Source organism: Phlebotomus papatasi, chromosome 2 (genome assembly GCF_024763615.1).
Source record: "Phlebotomus papatasi isolate M1 chromosome 2, Ppap_2.1, whole genome shotgun sequence".
Taxonomy (NCBI): Eukaryota; Metazoa; Arthropoda; class Insecta; order Diptera; family Psychodidae; genus Phlebotomus; species Phlebotomus papatasi.
In genome coordinates, this window is record NC_077223.1 from 89,709,887 (window position 1) to 89,733,016 (window position 23,130).

At 32.4% G+C, this 23,130-nt stretch overlaps 1 protein-coding gene across 2 annotated transcripts in view; it reads right to left on the minus strand.

Annotated features, from left to right (window-relative positions):
• The window catches only part of LOC129804987 (lysosome membrane protein 2), a 65,139-nt gene that overhangs the window by 36,599 nt on the left and 5,410 nt on the right, over nucleotides 1-23,130 (minus strand). Inside the window, exon 1 of one of the 2 annotated variants that reach the window (XM_055852788.1) lies at nucleotides 16,907-17,873. The exons of the other annotated variant lie outside the window; for it this stretch is intronic. The gene's annotated coding sequence lies outside the window, so the exon portion shown is untranslated. Of the gene's footprint in view, nucleotides 1-16,906; nucleotides 17,874-23,130 lie in introns of those variants that run through there. 2 annotated transcript variants of the gene reach the window in all.

Genomic DNA, 23,130 nt, shown 5'->3' on the forward strand with positions numbered 1-23,130 from the left:
AAAATTTCTAGTATTCAAGGGTGTTAAATCATTGCTATTTGTTCTTTAGAACATGCTTGTACTAAACTTAGCGTAAAAAATTGGATATGCAAATAGCTCAAATGAAATTGTATGATTCAAACCTCTCGGAATAGAATGTTTTGAGATCACCGGAAAATTTCTAGCATTCAGGATGTTAAATAATTGATCTTCGTTCTGTAGAACATACATGTACTAAGCGTAGTGTAAAAATTAGGGGAACAAACATCTAGAGTAAAATTATATGATTCAAATCTCTCGGAATATAATGCTATTGACATCATTAAAAATTTCTAGCATTTGTTCTTTAGAACAAGCATGTACTAAATTATTGAATATGTCCATAATATTTATGTGATAATATTATATTTTTCATGTAACAACCTTACATATCTCTTTGGAATATCCTTTGACTAATTTCTTTGATCATTAAGTCAGCAGATTTTTGAATAAGTGCCAATTATTTCTTTTACATTTGCACACATAAAATGTATGCGCTGTTAGTTAAGTCAACAAATTGAAAAGACATTAGATAACAGTGACATTCTCAATCATCATTCAATCAGAATTATGCAACCTAATTAATATTGCAGCTAACAGGAAAATTAATAGAAATCATATACAATTTCTTGCGATTCATTGAAATATGCACCGTGTTAAATTTTTTTTTTGCTTAAACACAATCTGAAGAACAAGCCAGAACAGCAGATCGTTAGGAAAACTGTTGAAAAAAAATGCCTTAAGGTAAATTGAAATTCCGAGAATTTTTCCGACTTTTCCCTCATACGCGAGAGAGGTTAATTACCGGAATTTCCTTGGTGAATTTTTTGAGGTTGCAAAAATTAAATGTTTGGTTAAAGAGTTAAGGATTTTTGTGGCAAGTGGCAGATATTACAGTCGAGTGTCTGCATTTTTGAATTATCGTACTAAATGTGGAGCAATGACTGCATCACGTGTTGAGATGCATCTCAGCACTTTCCATTGAATAACCCAGTGAAGGCTTCAGAGAAGATCGTCTCGAGGTAAGAGTAAAGGTGTTTTGCGAGATGTGAGCAAACAGAGTGGATGTAATACAAGAGTGGATCTAAACACGAGACACGAATGCAGGTGAGATGAAAGAGGATTATATAAGTCTTCATCATGCACCAATGTTGACTCTCTCTCGCGATTCTTGTCTCAATTGCACTTTCGCCACAAGCTGAACTCACGATCGAGCGAGATTAGTGAGTTAAACCTCATTGAGTAAACTAACCGCAAGAGATAATCCGTTGATGTCCTTTGCGACCTCACTGACACCACCGACAACACTCTTGCGGAATTCCTCAATCAGGTGAAATTCATCGGTCTTTCTCCCTACTTTCGTCTTGTGCAAATTGTGCAGCCGACAATCAAGGTTATGGGTTGCGTAATGGCATTTTGTCCATACTGATCCGATTGAATAAGCATGTGTCTCACACCCAAAACAATCATAAACCACTTTCCATTGCCTTTCGGATGCGATCTTGAATTTGGTGCTCACAAATAAAATTCTTTTGCAACACTTCACACCCGGATGGTATCCACTAAATCTTAACTCTGCCGATGACTCAATATTTATTGTTGGCACCATAATGCAATCGATCGCTGGCAAATAGAAGCCCAAGAACAACAACAAACTTTATGGATCCATTCTTGAAACAAAAAAAAATAATAGTAAACCTATGTACGTTTACAGTTCCGAAATCATCATTACGTCTATTATACGATTATACCTCAAGGTCTACCACAGTTTATGATCTCTTTTCTTACTCACTGATTGCCTATCGAGAGTGAAAAACACTTTCCATTTCATAGAGTGCAATTTCACAGTTTCACGCAATGTCTAGACTGTGGAAGTTTATTTTCATTTTCCAGGATCATTATGACACAATATTCGTTATTTTGGATTAAAGATATGGACGGTTCAAATAATTCCAAAATTAGGTTACAGACCCACAACATTGTACGATTATTAATAATAATTTTCAATTTGATAATTGTGATATACCAATACTGACATTGATGATTTAATAATTTGTTAAATCGATATGGTGTTGAATTCGAATTTCAGCAGATTTTGCTTAGTCTCTTCAGACATGAAGAGTTTCAATTCTCTTTGCTTTGCATTAAATGCCACAAGGTATCGGATCAAAACTACGACAGCATGAAGAATATTTTGGTGCAAAAATTGACATCAACTTTTTTCACGAGTTTACCTATTTATATCCAGAAGTGTTATAGGCCTACAGGGTCCTATTTCTACGATAAAGCATCAGATCACCTGAATTGCACCTAAACTGAAGTTTAGTTTAACTTCTCTTCAGCCTTAAGGTTTAATATCTTAATTGCATCAATTTTTTCCTTCTAATATTTTAAGAAAAATTGAGGATTCTAATTTCTAAACATAAAGGAAAAAGGGACAGATAATCCTAACCGGCTTATGTAGGTGAGATTCTTAATGTGAGCTAACTCGGAGTGCATGCAAATTCGATTTAGAACTGAAATTGTGAGTCGCCATTCAGTTATCTTGAATCAAATTCGTGAAATTATACAAATTTTGTATTTAAACCAAAATATCAAGGATTGGGATGAACTGGCACAAAAGTGATATATGGGTGAAATGTAGACCAGAATGTACTCTATAATTTTCCTATAGAACATGATCTCATCGATTACTCAGAAGCCAAGATAATCGAGGTTTTTTGTTTCTTAACTTGTTTTTTCATCCAGAGTGCCCCAAGTAGTCATTTGTTGAACTTCAACTATATCAAAGAATTGTTGTATTTTGTGAGACTCTTCATTTAAAACCCTATTTTAAGTGTCTTGGTGGAGTAGAGGCAGTCAAATTGGCATCTGAGTGATTTCAAAGCGTTATTATGGGAAAAATCAATTTTTTCACACTTAAACGGCAAAATCGGAGTGATAGCGTAGTCTGAGTGGAAAATGATGTATGGACGAAATGTAGAGACAAATGTCCTCTACAATTATGTCAAAGTAATCATCAAAATCGGTTCAGCGACAGTCGAGATAATTGAGGTTACGTGATATTGAAATTGGTTTTTCGACTGTGGCGCCCCTGGTGTTGGTCCCACGAAGTTCAAATATTTTAGAAAGTTGTAGTATTTGGTGAGATCTTTCGTTTAAGCCCTCATTCATCAAAATCGGTCACATACAACCGGAGATATGATTTTTTGAATTTCGTGAACTTTGACCCCTCATATCTCCGGTTCTGTTTTAACCACAGCGCGCATACGCACCATTTTGGAAACGTCCTAGACTGGACTACAACATACTAAAATTTCATTAACTTGCACAATGCCGTTTTTGAGAAAAGTGACTTTGAATTTCGATGAATTTTGACGCTATCACAGCGCCACCTGTGGTGACTTTTTGAACTTCCACCTGAAAGCGCTCATCGAGACGAAACCAAAAAGGTAAAATGTAGGTCGCTATGTTAATTAGAACCGGAGATAGAGGCCGGTCAATGTTCGAACTTTGACCCCTTATAGCTCGGGTCAGGGGTTATGGATCGACTTAAGGTTTTTTTTGTTTGATAGGTATAATCAACGGCTACAACATACTAAAATTTCAGCCCGATGCACAATGGAATTTTTGAGTTATTTAACTTATAAGATTTAAAAATTTTCTTTTTAATAATAGCGCCCCTAGCGGTGGTTTTATGAACTTATGATGTTAGAAGGGGAAGTGGCATTTCACGAGAGCTTTCCAAAAAGCCCTCACTCTTTAAATTCTGACAATTAGAACCGGAGTTATGGCCATTTTAAGAAATTTTTTTCGGACCCTTATAGCTCGGGTCAGGGAGGTCGGGGAACCTTAAGTTTGGTATTGATGGAAAGCTCTAAGGCCCAGTTATAACATACTAAAATTTGAGCCCGGTCGATGCCATTGGGGCTGAGCTATTGAGAAAACAAAAAAGGGGGGTGTTCAAAATGGCGGAAGGAGGGGTGGGGGGTGGGGGGTCAATGCACCAAGTTGCAATTTTCACCCGATATATAACCTTTGCCGAAAACCGCAAGTCGATATCTTTTTTAGTTTAGGAGCTATTAAGCTCCAAAGAGCGGACGGCCGGCTGGCCGGCCGGCCGGCCGGGAACGTAAAATAGCCACATATATATTCGTGATCAGGAAGTGCTGAAACACATTTTGGCCAAGTTTGAGGTCGATCGGACGACATGAAATTTTGTTAGGATTATAGTAGGTGAGATTGTTAAGAATCTCACCTAATACAGGCCCAAATAGACCTGGAATATTTAGCACGCGAAGGATCAAACTGTGAAAGTTTACGCAAAGACCCCTAATCCATGATCCTAAACTTTCGTAGATCTAATATTTTGGGATAGTCTTGTACTATCAAATTTTTCTGACTGATTAATTCTGATGATCAGCCTGCTCAACAATTCTAAAATAATTTGTTCTAAAAAATCGACTAATTTAAAAGATGAGAAATGATAAACCAGCGTGATTTCACTTCAGTTTGAGGAGGCCTTAATCCTGTAAAAAGTAAAAAGGGATTTTTAGATTAGAAGTTTAGCTCAGCTTAGGTCAGGATTTTCAAAGAAAATGCAGTGATTTTTTGAGATATTCTAAGTGAAGCCATAATGATAAACCATAGTGTGGGTCAAAATCCCGAAAACCAAAATCCCAAACACCAAAATTCTGAAAAGCCGAAATTCAAAAGAGACAAAATTCTGAACATCTCAAAATCCCGAAAGCTAAAATCCAAATGTGTCGAAATTCCTAATGGGTCAAAATCCCGAAAAGTCAAGATCCAGAATGAGTTATTAGGGATTTGGATTAATTTTGGCTATTTGAGAATTAAACTTTTCCGGATTTTGACTTTTCGGAATTTTGGCTTTGAGGATTATGTCATTCAGGATTTTAGCGTTTCGTGATTCAGGTTTTTAGGGATTTTGGCGTTCGGACTCTTGACACATTCGAAATTTTGAGTTTTTGAAATTTGACTTATTCGTTATTTTGGCCTTCGGGATTTCGATCCATTCGGGATTTTGGCCCGTTCGTGATTTAGGCTTTCAGGATTTTGACAGGAATCTGGATAAACCTAAAGATAATTAAGTCAGGGGACTAAGGGCTGTCTCATATTCATATAAAATTAAACGGAAATTTTGAACTAGTTTGAAGTGTCTATATAAATATAACATTGTGCTAGATCGGAATGATTTTTATTCTAAAACTTCAATATTACAAAATGTTCTTTTATCAATTGACTAAAGGATTGACTGAGTAAAGAAAATGCAATAACGCATATTCAGAAATCTCGCTTGTAAAACGCCTATTTCCTCTACACAGAGAAAAAAAGAGGGTACGATTAACTTTTTTTCCTCGTAACTTTAACACTTTTTAGGTGTAAAAATATATCAACATTTTTTAATTTTAATTTTACATCTTTTTAAGGGTAAAATTAACATGAAAAAGGGTAACTTTAACCCCCAATACACCTAAAAAGGGTAATATTTACACCGACTTTGGATCAATACTGCAAGGTAAAATAAACATTTCCGGAATGTTATTTTAACTTTTTTGGATTTCTCTTAGTGTACGGTATGATGTGCCAGCAGTATTATTATTTTGTCTTAAAAAAGTGTTTTTTACTAAAGGCCTCTGCCTATATTTTCTATTATAAAATATACTAAACAATTGTCTTAAAACATTGAGAATCATAAAACAAACCATTTAAAAGAGAAGATAAAAGATAGATATTTGGAGTGAGTGAAACAACGCAGTACATAATGTTTGAATAAGATGATCTTATTTCATGGGTTTAATAAGAATTAGATACGACGATCCATGACGAAATTTATTACTTCAAAATAAACTATTGCAATTCAAATTTGAGCTTGAGGTCAAGGACTATGATTACTGAAGAATTCAACATATTTGTAAAGTAAAACCTCATTACCTAAGATTCTTTGTACAATCTTGGCTTTCAAATGCCTTTCTTGAGAGTGTTCACATTTGTAATTTGATTTTAAGGGCCAACTCAATGACTTTTTGATATATTAAAATCAATATAGAAATTGCAATTACGGGAATATGTGCAGTCGTAAATTCTGAAATTGCCTCTTAAAGTCCAACTGGTTAGCATTTCATAAACTTGTGAGAAAAATTCGTTGCCAAACGGAATTTTATGTAACGTGGTGCATACCGCCAGAATCAATTTAGCATTCGATTCACTTTATTTTGGTACCACGGTCATACAGGAGAAACACCCAAAAAATCCGCGCAATTTCCCTCCATGTGTGTTGCCTGAAAATCAAAAGAAATTAATAATGACCCACAAATGACTGGTCGAAAGCCGGTGTGGCTAAGGTAAAAAAGCTCAAGTGCTTTTCAATTGTGGCATTAAAGGTATAATGGAGCTCATTGTGCTTGGGATATAATGCAAAAACTGCGTCTCTCATTCTTCATCTTGGCTTGTTTGTCAATTTTATTGCTTATTAATTGCCCTGAGAGCTACTACGGTAGGCGGTAGAGTGAACAGAAGTCAGAATGGAGTTTGAAATTGTTTTTTTAATTGAGATTTCAACTGGGTAGATTTATCGATGAAGTCGCGTGTGATATGTACCTGATTCTGCTGGTTAAGTCTTAGACCGCACAGTATTGGATTACTTGAGAAGAAGACCATGTCGATTGAGGTGGTGCGGTAGAGGTAGGGCAGTGCATCTAAATGGAACGAAATCGCTGTTGCTGAAATCACATGTGTCGGCTCTAATAACACTATATAACAATATAAATTAGTTTTTACAAGAACTTCTCTTGATTGATTACCCACCATCGAAGTAAATTGGCGAGAAACCTTGAAATAATTTCATTATATAGACACCAGCGATAGTAATACAAAATCAAAATGAGAGTTTTTAGCTGGATCGATTTTTTCTTAATTATTTCAAAACCATACTTATTGCAAAAAAAACCACTAGACGTCTCGCGACTGCCCCTTTTGATGTCTTTCCCAATTGCTCAAACCCTCGAAGGTTCAAATTTTCCGGGATAGTCACATTGGTGGCTTCATTGAGCAATATCAATGAGGATTTTATTCGAAAGTTAATTGCTCGTTTATTCGGTCAATTCAAATCACAAAGTCATTTTTGCAATTTTCTTCCGCATCAACAGCGTTGTACGATTTGTTCATCGCACAATTGTACCCAGAGTGCTGTGGGTCAAACAAGTGTGAGAAAAAAGTGAAGAATTTTAATTTAAAATCATTCCTCGCCATACAATATTATATAACGTGCTTAAAGTGATAAAGAGAGAAAAAATACATGAGATAATTAAATGGGAGAGATAAGTCGTAAATTACCAGAGTTGAAAAATAGAATTTCAATAAATTTTATTAATTCTACTGTATTCCTCTTTCTCTCAATTTATCATTCGAATTAAAATCAGCCATCCTATTCAAGATCTCTTTTTTTCTGTTGACGGAAATATTTTCTTTTGCCATTTTACAACCATCATCTTTCAAATGTTTGAGTGTACTTCCATTATTTATGAGTGATTTATATTTCAGTACAAAAAATCATGATGTTTGCAACTAATCGAACTAATCTCTGTTGTAAAATTGAAGCCCTTTCAATGGGTTTTTTTTGTGAATTGGCATCTTTCACTCAAAAACGAAAGCATCTCGTTGTACATTCTAATTGAAAGTCTCACAGAGGTGATCGCCTCGAGGTATTTTCCGGTCAAATTCAATGCGAGGGTCAATTTAGTGAGTGATTTTTTCTCAATCTCTATAGATACATACGTAACATTGTGCTGTAGATAAATCTCATGAATCAAAATACAGATGGGAGGTGCAATTTTGGGCGTTATACCACTTCCTTGAATTGAATTGAATAACTTGAAAAGTTTTAAAAAATTTGTATTGAATATGTAAGTTCTGTTTCGTTTTTTGATTGGAGAAAACTCGTAAATATAAAGAAATTGTAGAAATGTAAACCCGAAAATATTCAACAAATATTAAGAAAAAAAAATATTCAAAATATTAAGAAGGGGTTTTCTATAATTTTACTCTGGAGGTTGGAAAACAGTGTTAAGACGGCGATGGTCACATGGTGGGTTATTTTTGCGTACTTACTGATAGCATACTCTTTTTTATTATTCGATTTTTTATAAGTCAGATATAAATTTGATTTGACTGAAGCAAGCATGACAAGTGTTTAGAGAAGTACAAGATGTGTTCAAAAAGTAAGGTGAATTTTTAAATTTTGAGGGCTACGTTCGTTTCCTGATATTTTTTTTTGTTATATTGATACATGTATCCTCAATTTATCTTGCGATGATCACCGATCTTGGATCTTTAGTTTGTTTTTCACAGATATAAAATAAAAGTTAGACCTATTTTAGATTCCTTGACGGTTTTTTACAGTCAAGTCTGCTAATCCGGGCGCTTCGCTATCTGGATCGTTTATGACTAATCCACTTAAAATAATATTTTTATTTTTATTTCCGTAATGTAGTCACTACAGTAACATAATATAACTATTCAAGTTTGAGAAAAAGCAAAAATAATAATTTTATCCATTAAATAAGTGAGTGTACTCGACTCATTTCAGTCTTGTGCCAGCTAGATTCTTCACTAAAAATTTTCTAGCAGTGATATTTTCGCTAATGACAGCTGGTTGATTGAAAACATTTATTGTTTTTTCCTTGTGAAAAAAGTATTTTAAATCCAAAGGTTTATTTAAAAGTAAATTAGCGAAAAGGTGACCCAGTTAGTGCATGTTGGCTTATTTCAGTATTATCATTATTTTATAATGGTCATCAACGCTGAGACGGCAGTGGACGCAAATAATTTCCTGCCTGTAATGTTGCCTCTAAGAAACACACAGTTTCAAAGGCAGATTTTCATTTAAATAAAAAATAATTTTTCTTTAACATTTTTGATATTTTTTTTATATTATGTTTCTGAATGAAACAGTGAATAATTCTATGGATTTAGAAGAAGTAAAAAAGAATTTCATCAGTCCAAAAACAAGCATTTAAGTAGCAGTCTTCGGAAAACGATCCAGTTACCCCATCTTACTATACTTATGAAAAAAAAAAATCGATCAAAGAATCTATATTAAAATTTGTGGGGAAAAATGAAATGAAATGGTATTTTAGGAGTCTTTTTTAAGCAAAAATAAAATTTAATAGTTCTGTCGTCTATTCACAAAAGACCTAGACCATGCCAATGACGATTCTCCTCCTGGACCTCAAAAACCGATTAAAACCGTTGAAGCAGTAAGGACAATTACCATGGAACACTGTTGAATAACTATAAAAGAACTTTATGAGACTATTGGTATATTGATTGGTTCATGCTATACAATTTTTTTTATAGATGTTTTGGACTTGAAGCGTCTATAGTAGCGAATTTATCTCCGAAAGTCATTCAAACATCCTTGTTTGTTAGTGATTTTGCGATGAGAAGCAAAAATTTAGTCGTTACGAGGCTTGGGATCGTAAGAAGTATGGACATGTTCCCCTATTTAGAACTACTTCATGTTTAATATTACTTCAGTTTCCCCCCTGGAAATTTATTCTTTAAATCCGTGGACAAAAGTGTTCTAAATCTTCAGATTTCCTCACGATCTTGGAACAAAATGCCCCACCCTCCCCTACAGTATCAAAGTTTCAACCTTGAAAAAGTTTGTCACGCGGTTATAGAAAATTTTGATTTTTTTTGGAATGCTCGGAGCTTTCAAGGGCTCAAAAGTGATCTTAAGGAGAATTATAGGGAAATTATTGTATTAAAAGTTATCAATAAAATAGGCTGAATTTGAATTCCTCTGTCTTGTCAATTGACACAGTTTTGTGGTGTATGGTATTTGAATGTCTTCATGGGGTCCAAAATGTGTTGAGAGTGGATGGAAAAAAGAGGGAGAAGAAAAACAGTGGTGATTGAGTAATTTCAAACGTGTTCTACAATTTATGTTCAACTCCACTTGTTACGTACGAGGAGTGAGATGCGATGGTGAAAAGCTTCCAGCACAAGAAATGGAGACAAAGTTGATCTCTTACGTTGACCACACTTTCTGCATTTGCACGAAGTAAACTCTTATACCTCAGAGTCACCACGCCATTGAGGTAGGTCAGTCGAGTACGAACCCAGACTTACATCCAAAAGGTGAACATTGCCGAAAATAAGAGCGTAATTCACCTTTTCACTGTCTTTCATCTCATAACAGTTTCGTCTTTTTTTTTCTTCTTAATGATCCATCCACATGCTTTTCTGCAATTTCGACAAGAGATAAACTTTCTTTGAGACGTGTTTTTTCTCAACTGACTTGCAACTACAAAAAGATTTTTTACTTTTTAACAGTCTTTCTCCAGCGCATATCTTTCAGCAGAAAAGACAACTTCAATTCTCAATCCATTAATGGAATATTAGTTCGATGAAAGAAATATGATCACGAAAAGGCGCCAAATGCTAGTAAAAACTTGTGAATTTTGTGAAAGTTATGAAACTTATTCATTTCTTTTTCGTCTCGGTTTATGATGCATTTTGGTGCCAGACCTGACTCAAAAGCTCTTGAGTCAAATGTCATCTAGACTGCATTTAAAATAAATTCAAGAAATTGTATTTATCATTGTTTCGACTTGTCCCACTTTAATGCACGAATAAATTTTTGGGAAAGACCAATTTTGTAGACGAAAGATTGCAAATAATTCAGAGATATATAAACTTTCTTGGCATACAATGAAAAGACAATTAAATGCTATAGGGAAAATGTAAAAAACTTAAGCGTGCTTTCGCGTGGATAAAATTTATTTTCTGTTGAATCGATACTCGATACATGAATTCTCTGGGAATTTGTACACAGAAAACACGTGAAAAGTATCGATTTTGTTTGAAATATTGCTAAAAGTGAATTAACTGGGGTATTAAAGTTGAGAAAATCCAGTCGGATTGCACTGAAACAGATTTCAATTTTTGATTTATAAGTCAGGAGAAAATGGTGTTGAATAATTTTTAAGACATCTTTTTGCAATGAAAAACAAAGTTAATTTCCGAAAGTAGATTTTTGTTGTTTTTTTTATCTATATTTAAAAAAAAGATCATTCTAGTTATGATTGATGTCTTTCAAGTCATTCGTCAAAAAGTTGCTTGATGTATCGAACATAAGTATAAAGATATCGCCCACTAATTTGCCCTTCAAAATATAAAATAAAACGAAATAAAAAAATGGATCACATAAATTATCTAGTTTTGATGCAATTCGTCAGCAGGTTGACACAAATTATCTTTTATTTTGGAAAAAAAATAACCCAGTTGAAAATATCTTGCTTTGGTATTTGTTTGTTCAAAGGGTTTCAAGGGCCTGACAGGCCTGTGGCAAAAATGTTGAAGCTGTCGATGTACCTGAAGTTATGCCTCACGCACAATAACTTTTGTTTTGAAAACATGTTTTTACATTTCAATAAGAGTGAATGAAATAGAGATCTAGTCATCTCACTTTCTCTCATTGGAAATTTTAAAAACATATTTACAACCAAAAGTTATTGTGCGCTGGGTATTAAACATTGAAAAACAGTCTATATATTTTGCTTCAAAAATTTGTAAATATTGATGCAATGTTTGTTTTTGTAAATCAATTTTATGGATTTTTTGTAAATAAAATTGTTATCAATCCTTTAGCGAGTTTTTAACATTCTGGATCTAATTTTATAAAATATGTCTTGTATTTTTTCAATATTGATGAATAAGAAATGCTTTCATCTTGTATTTCATATTTTTCAATAAGTTATAAATTTATTTCTTAATTTTTCTCTTTGTTTTATTATTAAAAAGATTCTTTTTATTCTGCAATGCTTTTTAAATCAAGAATTTGGTCATAATTTGAATAAAAAACTTTTATAAAAGTATATATTTAAACTACATTTTTGAAATTTTCATTTTGAAATTTTTTAAAAATTCAGCGTTGGGTCCAAATTATATATTGGTAACAAATTATTTCTTGTTAGACCATAAGTTAATCTGTTTTACTTGATAAAAGAATTTTTACAAAAGATGATAGATGAAAGATTACTGCTTTTGTGATATAAAAAGAAACAAAAAAATCCTTAATTTAAGTACGTTTAACTGATCTGCCATCAAGCAATATTTTTTTGACCACTGATGAATCTACTTTGAATAACTTTGACTACTCTAATGTAAATTTTAGGGAAAAAAACATTTTCTATCATTAGGTCCTAAGGGCTGATTTTTCAAAATTTTTGAATTTAAATTTAAAAGTTTATTTAAAATTAAAAAAATATATATAGCTTAACACTAAACCTACCAAGACCGGACAAATTGACCAGTTCATAAACTTTTTAAAATTAACACATATTTAAACGGTACAATGTTACTATCAAACTTTATGCATATTTCTTAAAATATGCGTGTAATATATTTTTCAGTGTTTAAATTTTTTTCCTATTTTCCTATTTTAATCTGTCATTTGACCGAGCGCGCTAGGAAAATCCACCGAAAAGTGTCGGTAGGTTTAGTGTTAAATGTACTTGCATTAGGGCAAAGTGTGGCACCTTTGTATTACTTTTGAAATTGGACTATTTTAATATAATTTGGCTCCACAATTAATTTGTGGAGTTAAATTATATCACAGTAAAGTCCAGTTCTATTTAAAAATTAGAGATCCACTATACATTTTTTATTGTAAGCCCAGATGGGGCCCACCTAAATAGACTTACAAACTTATAAAGGGAAATTGGGGAACTGAGGTTGTCACCCTTTTTTCAACTTCCTGAGAGTGAACTGTCCACGGCGACTGATGTTCACTCTCAGTGTACTGAAGTACTGATGTTAATTGTCATAAGCAACAAGAGCACCATATAACAACCTTCAGTACCCGCCTTGGGATGGTAGCGGTTGGGTGTGTAGAAGGAATAAAAAAAATTGGATTAGTGGGTTACAGCCGTCGACAGAGTTGACATGCGTCGAATAGGCCGTACGCTCTACATTATTAAGATTGAAAAAAAAATATTCTAAGAAAATGTGCTGTTTTTTTTAGTTTTCGTGGCCTATGTAAACCCTTAAAAACAGTGTAATATTCTTTGCAAAGGGAAAATGAAGAAAATATAATAATTTCTGATCAGTTTTGTGTTACTTGCTGAAAATATTGATTTTTTGCTAGCCATTTGATAGTTTCTGACCAAAAATGCTATTTTTTCTATTTTTAATTTTATTTTGTTTTCACAGTGCATAAAATATTAATAAAGATCTGATTGATGTGGACAATTTGGTCGACACTGGACTGCTTGACGGAAAAACAGTGAATTGAAGATTTCTTTTGGAAGTTATGTAAATGACAGGAAAGGACACTTTTTGACTTAATTTTTGTCACGAGAACAGTTACATTATTTTTGTAAAAGTTGACGTCATACAGTCTTTCTCTTTTATAGCCTTTCAATTTAAAAGATTTTGCTTTTATAAACGGTGCACTCGATGGTGTTAACAACCATGAAAGTGAAAAGAAGAATGTGGAAAGTGGTTCTGTCTGGTTTGATGGTAATTCCTCAATTTCGCAAGTTGTAGTTCTTGACCAATGCATAGAATATCGTGTGGCCGAAATTCAAACTGAAGAAAAACTAGAACGCGGCTTTCTTCTTGTCTGACATGCCTCGTGCCATCGTAGATTGCAAGTTCTTTTTAAGTGCGTTTACAATTGCAATCGCTCTGACGCATAAGTACGCATGAAGCTCTGCACAATAACTCTGTGTTGCGGGATTACATCACAGCATAATGTTTATTTTTGAGATATATACCAACGAGTGCAACTGGTTTTTTTGGTCTCGAACAGGTCCCAAGTGTAAAAGTCTGGTTGGATGGAATGCATTGGTGCTTAAGTGGAAAATCTGCGGTGAATTTTGCGCGCAATAGAACAAAAGACATCAACAAGACGACGAACCCAAATATCAAATTGGGTAGCTCAATTGCAATTGTGATTTTTCCTTGTGTACCAAATGGCTAATTATGTAAAGGAGGCAATATTACTGGATTTCACTTTCAATCGCTATCGATATGTATACATTAAATGAGAGTGAGAAGTCATCTTGGAGTCATTTGCACCGTAGCTAAATCTTCAGAGACACTCACAGTCTAACCAATATAATCACTATACCCAATCCGATATGTACGGGCTTAAAAATGATGGAAAAAGAATATTTTAAATTTCTCCCATTTTGGCATCACTCCTATATAACTACAGAGTTGTCTCAAGTGTACTGCACCATGTTTGCCACATACACATTACATAATTAAGGTATTTATAGTATAATAATTTACTATTTACAAATTTACAATAAATATTATATTGAAATTGCGCAAGGAAATTCTGTCGAGACGTCGAGAGACATCACACATAGTTTTCGCATGTCTTCTTTTTTTTTCTCCTCTTGTCTTTTTGTCCCACAACGGAACTCATTATGTAAGATGTAGTTCAATGTAATGTGACATTCAAGCGAGTGATGATTTTATTTTTGTTACAAAAAGACAGAGAAAGAAATGATTTTCTCACAAGACAAGGAGGAAAAAGCTCAAGCATTTTCAGGGGCAATTTAATTTAAAAATTAAAGTACATTTTTAGGATTGCCTCACCTTCAATAGGATGTTTATGCAATTTGAACATAAAATAAAAAAATAGAGAAGGAAGAGTATCAATTTCAGTCATAAATTTAAACAATTTAAAATGTATTTTAGTAATTTCTATAATAAAAATAAATTTTATTTTAAATTTTTTGCAATTAAAAACAATCTTGTCAAATTAACAAGACAAGTTTGCCAAAAGGATGTTCTTCCATACAGAATGTAGAAAGGTTTCGTCAAATTGGCAAATAACATCATTTTTAACAATTTTGAACAAAATCCATTTGTCCGCTTAACAAAATTCGTTTTCAGAGTAGAGACTTCAGTAACTTAATGGGCAAAGCGATGGCTTTCCTACATGGAGACCCTTGGTTCAATCTTTGATTCCGGAAGAAAATTGGTAACATTTTTACCTCTCAGAAGAAGTACAAAATTATTAATATAAACCAGCAAAAAAAAGGATAGAAAATAAAGAGAAATAAAAAAAAATTGTAACAAATTTAATTAATTAATAAGTTTAATTCAAAATTAAATAAGTAATGCAATATTGTACTAAACTAATATAATAGTTTTGCCCATAAAAAAGGTATTTATAAGTAATACAAAATTGTTGGATAGAGTATCTTCATTTTAGGTAATGGCCTCTACACATTGGGAGCAATTTTTGTCAAAAATTGCTTTTCTGAAGGAAATTCCCTGCAGCGTTGTTGGGGGAAACGTCAAATTTCTGTCAAAACGAAATTTTTGACGAAAATTGCTCCCAATGTGTAGACGCCTTAAGTCAAAATCGAAATTTTAGTTTAAGATGTCCACACTCTACACCTTATGAGAAATTTCTGTCAAAAATGAGGTTCAAGAAGAGTCTTTAAAAAAAAATTGCCTACACTTTGGGATGAATTTTTGACAAAAAGATGGGTTTTTGAAGAAAATTTGTCTAATGTGAAGGTATTTTTTTTCAAAAATTATATACAATTCAAGGTAATTTTCAAAAAAAAATTAATAGAAATTAATGCATCTACACATTGCGAGCAACTTTCGTCAAAAATTCGTTTTTTTGAAGGAAATTGCACTATTCTATGCGAAAACGTCACAATTAATAGGAACGACATTTCCGAAAAACACTCTTCTTTCATATTTATGGGAAATTTTCCACGACAATTCTCTTAATAGACTATCCCAAGGAACTTCCACAAACATCTTTTCTCACTTTTTCAGCTGTGAAATATTTTTAATGAAAAATACCAAATCGCAATAGAAAAACACTGCAGAAGCAAGCGGTCAAAAATTTTTGGAGGTATTTTTCTTCAAATATTATTTGAAAAGTAGGAATTTTTATTTCAAACATTTTTGAAATAAATTTTGATAAAATCAGCTCCAATGTGTAGATACTTTTCTCAGCACGAAATAAAAAAAACGCAATTATAGTACTTCTCAAAAAATAAGATTGTAGTATTGCAATTTAATCCACGTTTGAAAAGTTAAGATCCTTTTGATCAAGTAAGGATTTTCTTTAATATTTTTTTTTAACTTAAATTTATCTTTAAATGTGAGATAAAAAACTTTAAACTTAAGTAATTTGAATATTTGGGGACAAGTTGGACAAAATTTAGAATGTTTCAAAGAATTTCAGTCTGATAATGAGATACAACAGAAAGTAAATGGAAATATATTTAGACCCCTTCCTGTTTTAGGTGCTATATTTTCCTTGAATTTCGTCCATTTTATTTATCATTTAAAATTAAAAATTAAAACAATTTATTTCCATGATTTTTCGGAAAAGGGCATATTTAATTTTTTTGTACTAAAATTGTTTTCTTTTTTACTTTTAATGCAGCTTTTAATACAAATTTCAGATTAAAATGGTAATATCAATGCTTTTTGAAATATTTTTATCTCTTTGAAGAATAAGCTTATTTTCCTATTTTTCGTTCTTGTTATATAGCGATATTGATTTTTTAGTACAAAACACAATCATGTACTAAATTCACAAGGTTAATTTCTATCATGTGCAAGTCCCATAATGTAATATTCTTATTTTTTTGATAATTTTCTAAATTTCCTTTATTTTTTTCAATGTTGGTATTTCTTTTATAAATGGTGCACCCCTTATTTCCACATTATTCAATTGTCCATAGTGATCATTTTCTTGGACACAGACATTGCTCACAGTGTAATTTTTTGAAGTTGCTTCTCTGTTTTTTTTTTGCAAGTCGATCGAACGTGTAGGACAGTTTTTTGGGATGTTTTCACAATATCTACTCACTTTAGATCCAATATTGCCCGAATGGTTGAGATGAGAAGGTTAATTTATGCCCGCCAATGAGTCAATTTTGCCATTTTTACTGCTCTATATGAAGGATAAACACAGTATCACTTTATCACCACATACAACATCCATCATATGCAGAAGTTGATCGAGGCATTCAGAGTTTATGAAGCACTTGTTGATCACAATTTTCTTTTATCTATGAAAATTTATTAATGGATGTTGGGAAAATCACTCAACACTTTGAATTTTTTATTGGTAATTCTACAATTCTTTTAGCGGATAAAATAAAATCCATCTTTCGCACCCTTGCGAAAGATTTCAACTACAAACTAGTCGATGATATTGTACACTGTACAGAGCACCAACTTAAAAGCTCTGTCTTGCGAATCGGAATAGTTGTCTGTTCGGGAGGGGAAAAACTAGCGAGAGGTCGGTCACCAATTTGGTGATGAAAAATCCGTTCCAGTGGACTTGTCACCAAATGGTAGAGATTTGTAGTAAAAATTTGTTTTATATGTCGAAGAAGGGATAAAAACAAATGGTTGAGCACGATTTCATTATTTTTTGATTTAATCACCACAACAGAAAAAAAATCACCAGATCGTCTCGGCCTATAAATGTTGAAATTGTCAATTGAAAATTTTTACTTTCAATCGCACACGAATTTCTGTGTCCGCAAAATATGTACAAAAATCAATTCCCGGCGAAATCCTCACCGGTAGGTTCCAATACCTTCCGCAGAAGGACACAGGACTTAACTCCGGGAATGTCTAGATTTAATGCACGGCAAGTTAGCACTTGGTAGGAAAATCTCAGGAGCGATGCGTCTGGCCAGCCAAAAGTTCAGTCGCGAATTGAGCGGTGGTTGAAATTCACTTTCTGACCGTTGCGAGCTCAGTGCGAGACTTTCGGATATCAAGTGCGCTCTGTAAGGCATGCAGGCAGCCACAATCTAAGCTCGCGAATCGTTAATGTAAGTTATTTAAGTTGGGTACGATGGTGGGTAGGAGAGAAGCTTTGCCGTTTCGTCCGTAATTGTATGTGTGCAAATAATGTGGCGGGAAAAAAACTTTTCCAGCCATTTATGTATGCGTGTTGATCACTTGAATCGATGATCGGCAAGATTCATCGATTTTGTCTCTTCAGCGCTTCTCAATACTAATTTTTTTGTTGAGGGATTGGGAGACTGTATGACCACAATTTAATTTGCAAGTGAAGATATGGAAATTTCCATTAAAAGTTTAACGATCATCTTGCATAATAAATTTCCCCGAAATTCTGATTTCTTCAGAATTAGTTGAATAAATATTAAATAAACCACGTAATTAATTGTTTTTAAATTATATTTTTGGGAAATGTAAAAGAATAATAAGATCTATATTAATATGGTACGGCAAAGTCAACTGTATGGAGTCCCAAATAAAAGACTTCTTAAACAAATTAATAAAGAACCACGGAATAATATATTATTTCTTTAATTTTTGGTTTTACTTTTAATGACACACATTAAAATGTATCAATCCCTGTAACTTTGATCCTAAACACGGACCTGGGGAAAAGCCCTGGACGTCAGAAGACAATTTCGAATTTTCTTTACCTTCTTGACGAATTAGTAAAATTAACATAAAAAATATTTTGTCTTATGTCGTTCAGAAGGTATTTCCGGATAAATTTTGCAAATTTCCAAATAATTCTGTATATGACAGTGTTGGAATGCTTGACAAGAGTGATAATACTTCTTATAGGGTTCTTGAAGGATCAAAAAATTGAAATGTATCCGGTTATATGTCCAGATTTTTGTCATTTAACGTTTTGTATATATTTCAATATTTGGAAATTACATCTGCATTTAATTATCCAATTATCAAGTACCTATTATAAACTAAAGACCATTTATTAGGACTTTTTGGAGAAGTGCAATGGAATAAAATTTTCCAAATAATCTTGCTTGATAAGGAATTAGAGAAGTTAAGCCATATGACTAAGTCTAAAGTCTGAAGGCTTTCAGCTTGAAGCCGGTATATGCGGAATTGTTAAAAGTACTAGAATTTTGGATCTTTTCCAAAGCTTTAGAGAACTTACGAAAACATTAATTAATAGAAATTAAAATTAAGAGCCAGAACACTTTTTTTTATTAATTGCCTCATTTATTTTAAATTTAGAACATATCTGAGGAAAGGATTAATTTATAGTGGGGAGACTGGACCAAAATTTGCCAAAATGGATATTTTATTTTTTCACGAGCTCTCACAAGGGCGCATCCAGGATTCTAGTAAAAGTGAGGCCAAATGTGAAATTATGTTAGTTGGTATTTTAGGAGTAAATTGTTAGGATTGCACCACCAAAAAGGGTTTTTTTTTTGAACGCAAAATAATTTTCTTAAAAATCGTACAACAAGCAATTAACTGTAATTCAACCTAAAAGTATTATAGATTATAGAAAAATTAAAAAAATCCTTTTCTATGATCATTGATCTTTATCGGGAAATTCTGTTTTTGGAATTGGTTGCATCGACCATTGTCGTATCTACATTTATTTATGTTAGCATTTTACGCAAGATGCGACGTCAGTATCCTAGATTGCACCAAATACAGATGTAAATATCTATGCAACCGACGATATATCTGCACCAATTTTGATGAATTTAGACAAAGTCACAGAAACGTTCACACCTTTCGTTCTTATACCTTGAGAATATTATCCCAAAAGCAATATCATTAGATTAAAAAGGCCTTAGACTTAACTTTAAAAAATCGTCATTAATCTCATTTCAATCCGATTTTTATTAATTAAAGCTGTTTAAATTTTTAAGGAGCCAAAGAGTTTGTCTTGCTGCAAATTTTGATAAACAAAAGTTCTTTAGTGTGTTTTAAACGCCATTGAAACCTAATCTTGATAAAACATCGAGAAGACATTTTCTTAAATACAATGGCAAAAAATTGCTCAAAAATTTCAATTTTCTTTCTGTAAAACTTTTTTTTTCAAAGATTTTCAATAAAAAAAAATAAAACAAAATTAATACTGCACCGATATTGATTATTTTAGGGCCAGATATGAAAAGCTTGAAAAATTCCTTAAGTTAATCTTCTACGACAACATTGTATACCCTGAGAGAAATCCGGAAAAGTTAAAATAACATTCCGGAAATGTTTATTTTACTCTGCAGTATTGATCCAAAATCGGTGTAAATATTATGCGTTTTAGGTGTATTAGGGCTTAAAGTTACACTTTTTCAAGTTAATTTTACCATTGAAAAAGTGTAAAATTAACATTAAAAAAATGTTGATATATTTTTACATCTAAAAAGTGTTAAAGTTATGAGGAAAGAAAGTTAACCAAACGCCCGTTTTTTCTCAGTGTAGCTATGCTTTGACAAAATTTAATTAGAGAAAACATCTTGAAATTTTCAAAATTCGATAATTTTGAGATATTCTCAAAATATATTGTCCTTGAAGGGTTAATCAATTTATAGAACCATATTGTTATAGTAAAGTTACAATATTATAACTTTTCTACGCATTATTTTTCTTTTAAAATTTTATCAGATATTATATGGGATAATTTATGACACCTTGATTCACAAATGGAAAAATATAAAATTGATATATTTATAAAACTTATTCCTCTACAACTTTATCGAATACCGTTTTTCTCTATTTTAATGAAAAATGTGTTTCAGTTAAGTTAGTCAGTATTGATATTTTCTTTAAGGTAAATATTCCAAAAATAAACTTCACATTTTCAATATTTTTTATCTTGCATATCTTTTGAAAAAATTAAATTTTTCCTACGGCCGTCTAAAAGTGTGATTTGCTCTAAAAAGTAAAAAAAAATGATTTTTTCTGGCCCTCTCGTCCTCAAAGGGATTAAAACTTTGTACGTTTAAGAATGTTCATGAAGGCTACGTATGATAAATTTTGAAGTTTCTGACCATTTTATTTTTGAAAATAATGAATTTTTAATTTTGGATTTCACAAAATTTTTTCAGTCTCCCCTATTTATAAAATAAAAAAATAACATGTTGATTAATAGAATATTTCTAATCAGCTTAGAAAATATTCAACAAAATACCTAAGTAAATTTGTAGGTGCTGGAAAACATGCAAATATGATCCATCCATTGGGGAGTTAGAAATCGAAACAAAATTGAAAATCGCTTGATTAATGTAAATTTATTCTTTCTTTGAAATCGAACATTAACATTACATGAAAATGTTGTAATTTTTAATTTTCCACTATTGAAATTGAAATATTAATGGAAAATTGCGAAAATTCTATTTTTAACACGACTTGTCTGTACAATACATGTATCATTCCCATTATTTGCCTTAGAATGCGGAACTGGGAATTAGAAAATTCTGTCCTTATGTTTAACTAAAATAAATTCTGTTTAAATGTTTATTTTGCTTGTATTTTTTTTTACTGTCTGCTACCAGTGTTTCTTTGTAAACATTTTTTGTTAGTACTGATTTTGCAAGTAACGTTTTTTTTTCATAAATCCTTTTTGATATTTGTTTCCATACAAAAATTAAATAATTTTCAACGTGTTTGCTTTCTTTAAGTCAAGTCTATTACCCTATTGATTTTTCTTTTTTAAATTTAATTAAATACATTACACCCTGCTGTTATCGGTATGGGGAATTTTGTAACAAATCAATTAAAATTACAAGAGATTTAGCCTTAGATTCTCCATACTTGCCAATTTCTCAATAATTGACAAATGGAGCTTTCACCGGTGTTACACTTTTGCCATCATTCCATATATAGTGCCTGCATAAGGTGTTTTGTCGTAAAAACAGCCACCTTCTCTGTGATGTGTGTCGTTTTCTTTCATTGAAAATTATATGAAGCAAGAAATTACTCAATTGCAATTGAGTGACAAACAAAATGCAAAGAGATGGATCATAAATCTGTGCCACATGGAAAGAGAAATTTATATGATTTTTAATTTTACAATGTAACAAAGCCAATTCAGGTGGAAATTTAATTTGTTGTCTGCGGCTCGATTGTTCGCGCCATTGGAATGCCTTCCGATGTGATTATCACATTTAATGACAAAAACCAACCATGCAATTTGACCAATTTTCTGCTGTTGTACATTTTTTCTCACCTAGAGATCATTTTATGCTGTATCACTGTAAATTCAAACATCTCTATACTGATTTGTTTTGAGATATATTGACTTAATTGATATTAACGCACTCCCTGTTAATTCCCATGCACACCCATCATCGGCGTCATAGCTTCAGATGGAATATTTGTGACTGGCTTTTATTTTGGGATTTTTAGAGATTGAAGATGCGCAAAAAATCGTGACCTTTTTGTTCCACAAAGAACGAAAATGCCATGAAAATATTTGTTATGTCTGTATCCCGCGAAACTCGCGAAAGATTATGCACTCATGCTGCAGTTGCACGATGTTATGTCATCTGGGCACTCTCTCGATATGTCTTCGAACGGTTTAAGTATGAAAATTCCTCGGGTTGGTCCCCGCTGCCCTCCCGAAAGTCGATTGATCGTAGATGTATTTTTTACACACACTGAGTTGAAGGATAATAGTTTAGAGATATCATTCTGACCAATTAACTTAAACTATTCAATTATGGCTGAAAGTAAAGGAACTTCTACTTATTGTCTTGTAAATCAATTATGATAACTTTCACTAAAATAGCGTCGAAGGAACACCTCTTCGCAAAGAACCCCTATAGACCCTTGTCTTAAAATGCTGAAATTTATTTAATATAGGGTAACTGTACCAAATTTTCGGCATAGTTGCATGCAAGCGCTTAAGTTTTGAGTTTAAAAAGTAATATTTTTATTACAAATAAAATTTTTTGTTACTTATTTTTAAGTAGTGTTACTTAGAGCCTTTTAGATAATTACTGTCTTTGTTTTCTCTAAAATCATTCTCAAAATATTTTGAAATTAATAGTAATACAGTAGAGTCTCGCTATAAGCCATCGCTCTATAATCCACAATTTATCGACCGTTGATTTCAAAACACTGATTTTAAGTTTGGTTATGTTTTTTAGTATGCGACATGCATAATTATTTTAATATTTTTGGCAAACTTTATTAAGTAGTTTTGATAATTGTGATCCACAATGAAGAGAGCAAAGACAAGTACCACAATCGCAAGGAAAGTGGAAGCCGTCGAGCAATTTCAATACTAAAAATCGTTGATAATTTTAAAAAATTACATGGACTATAGTGCGACCC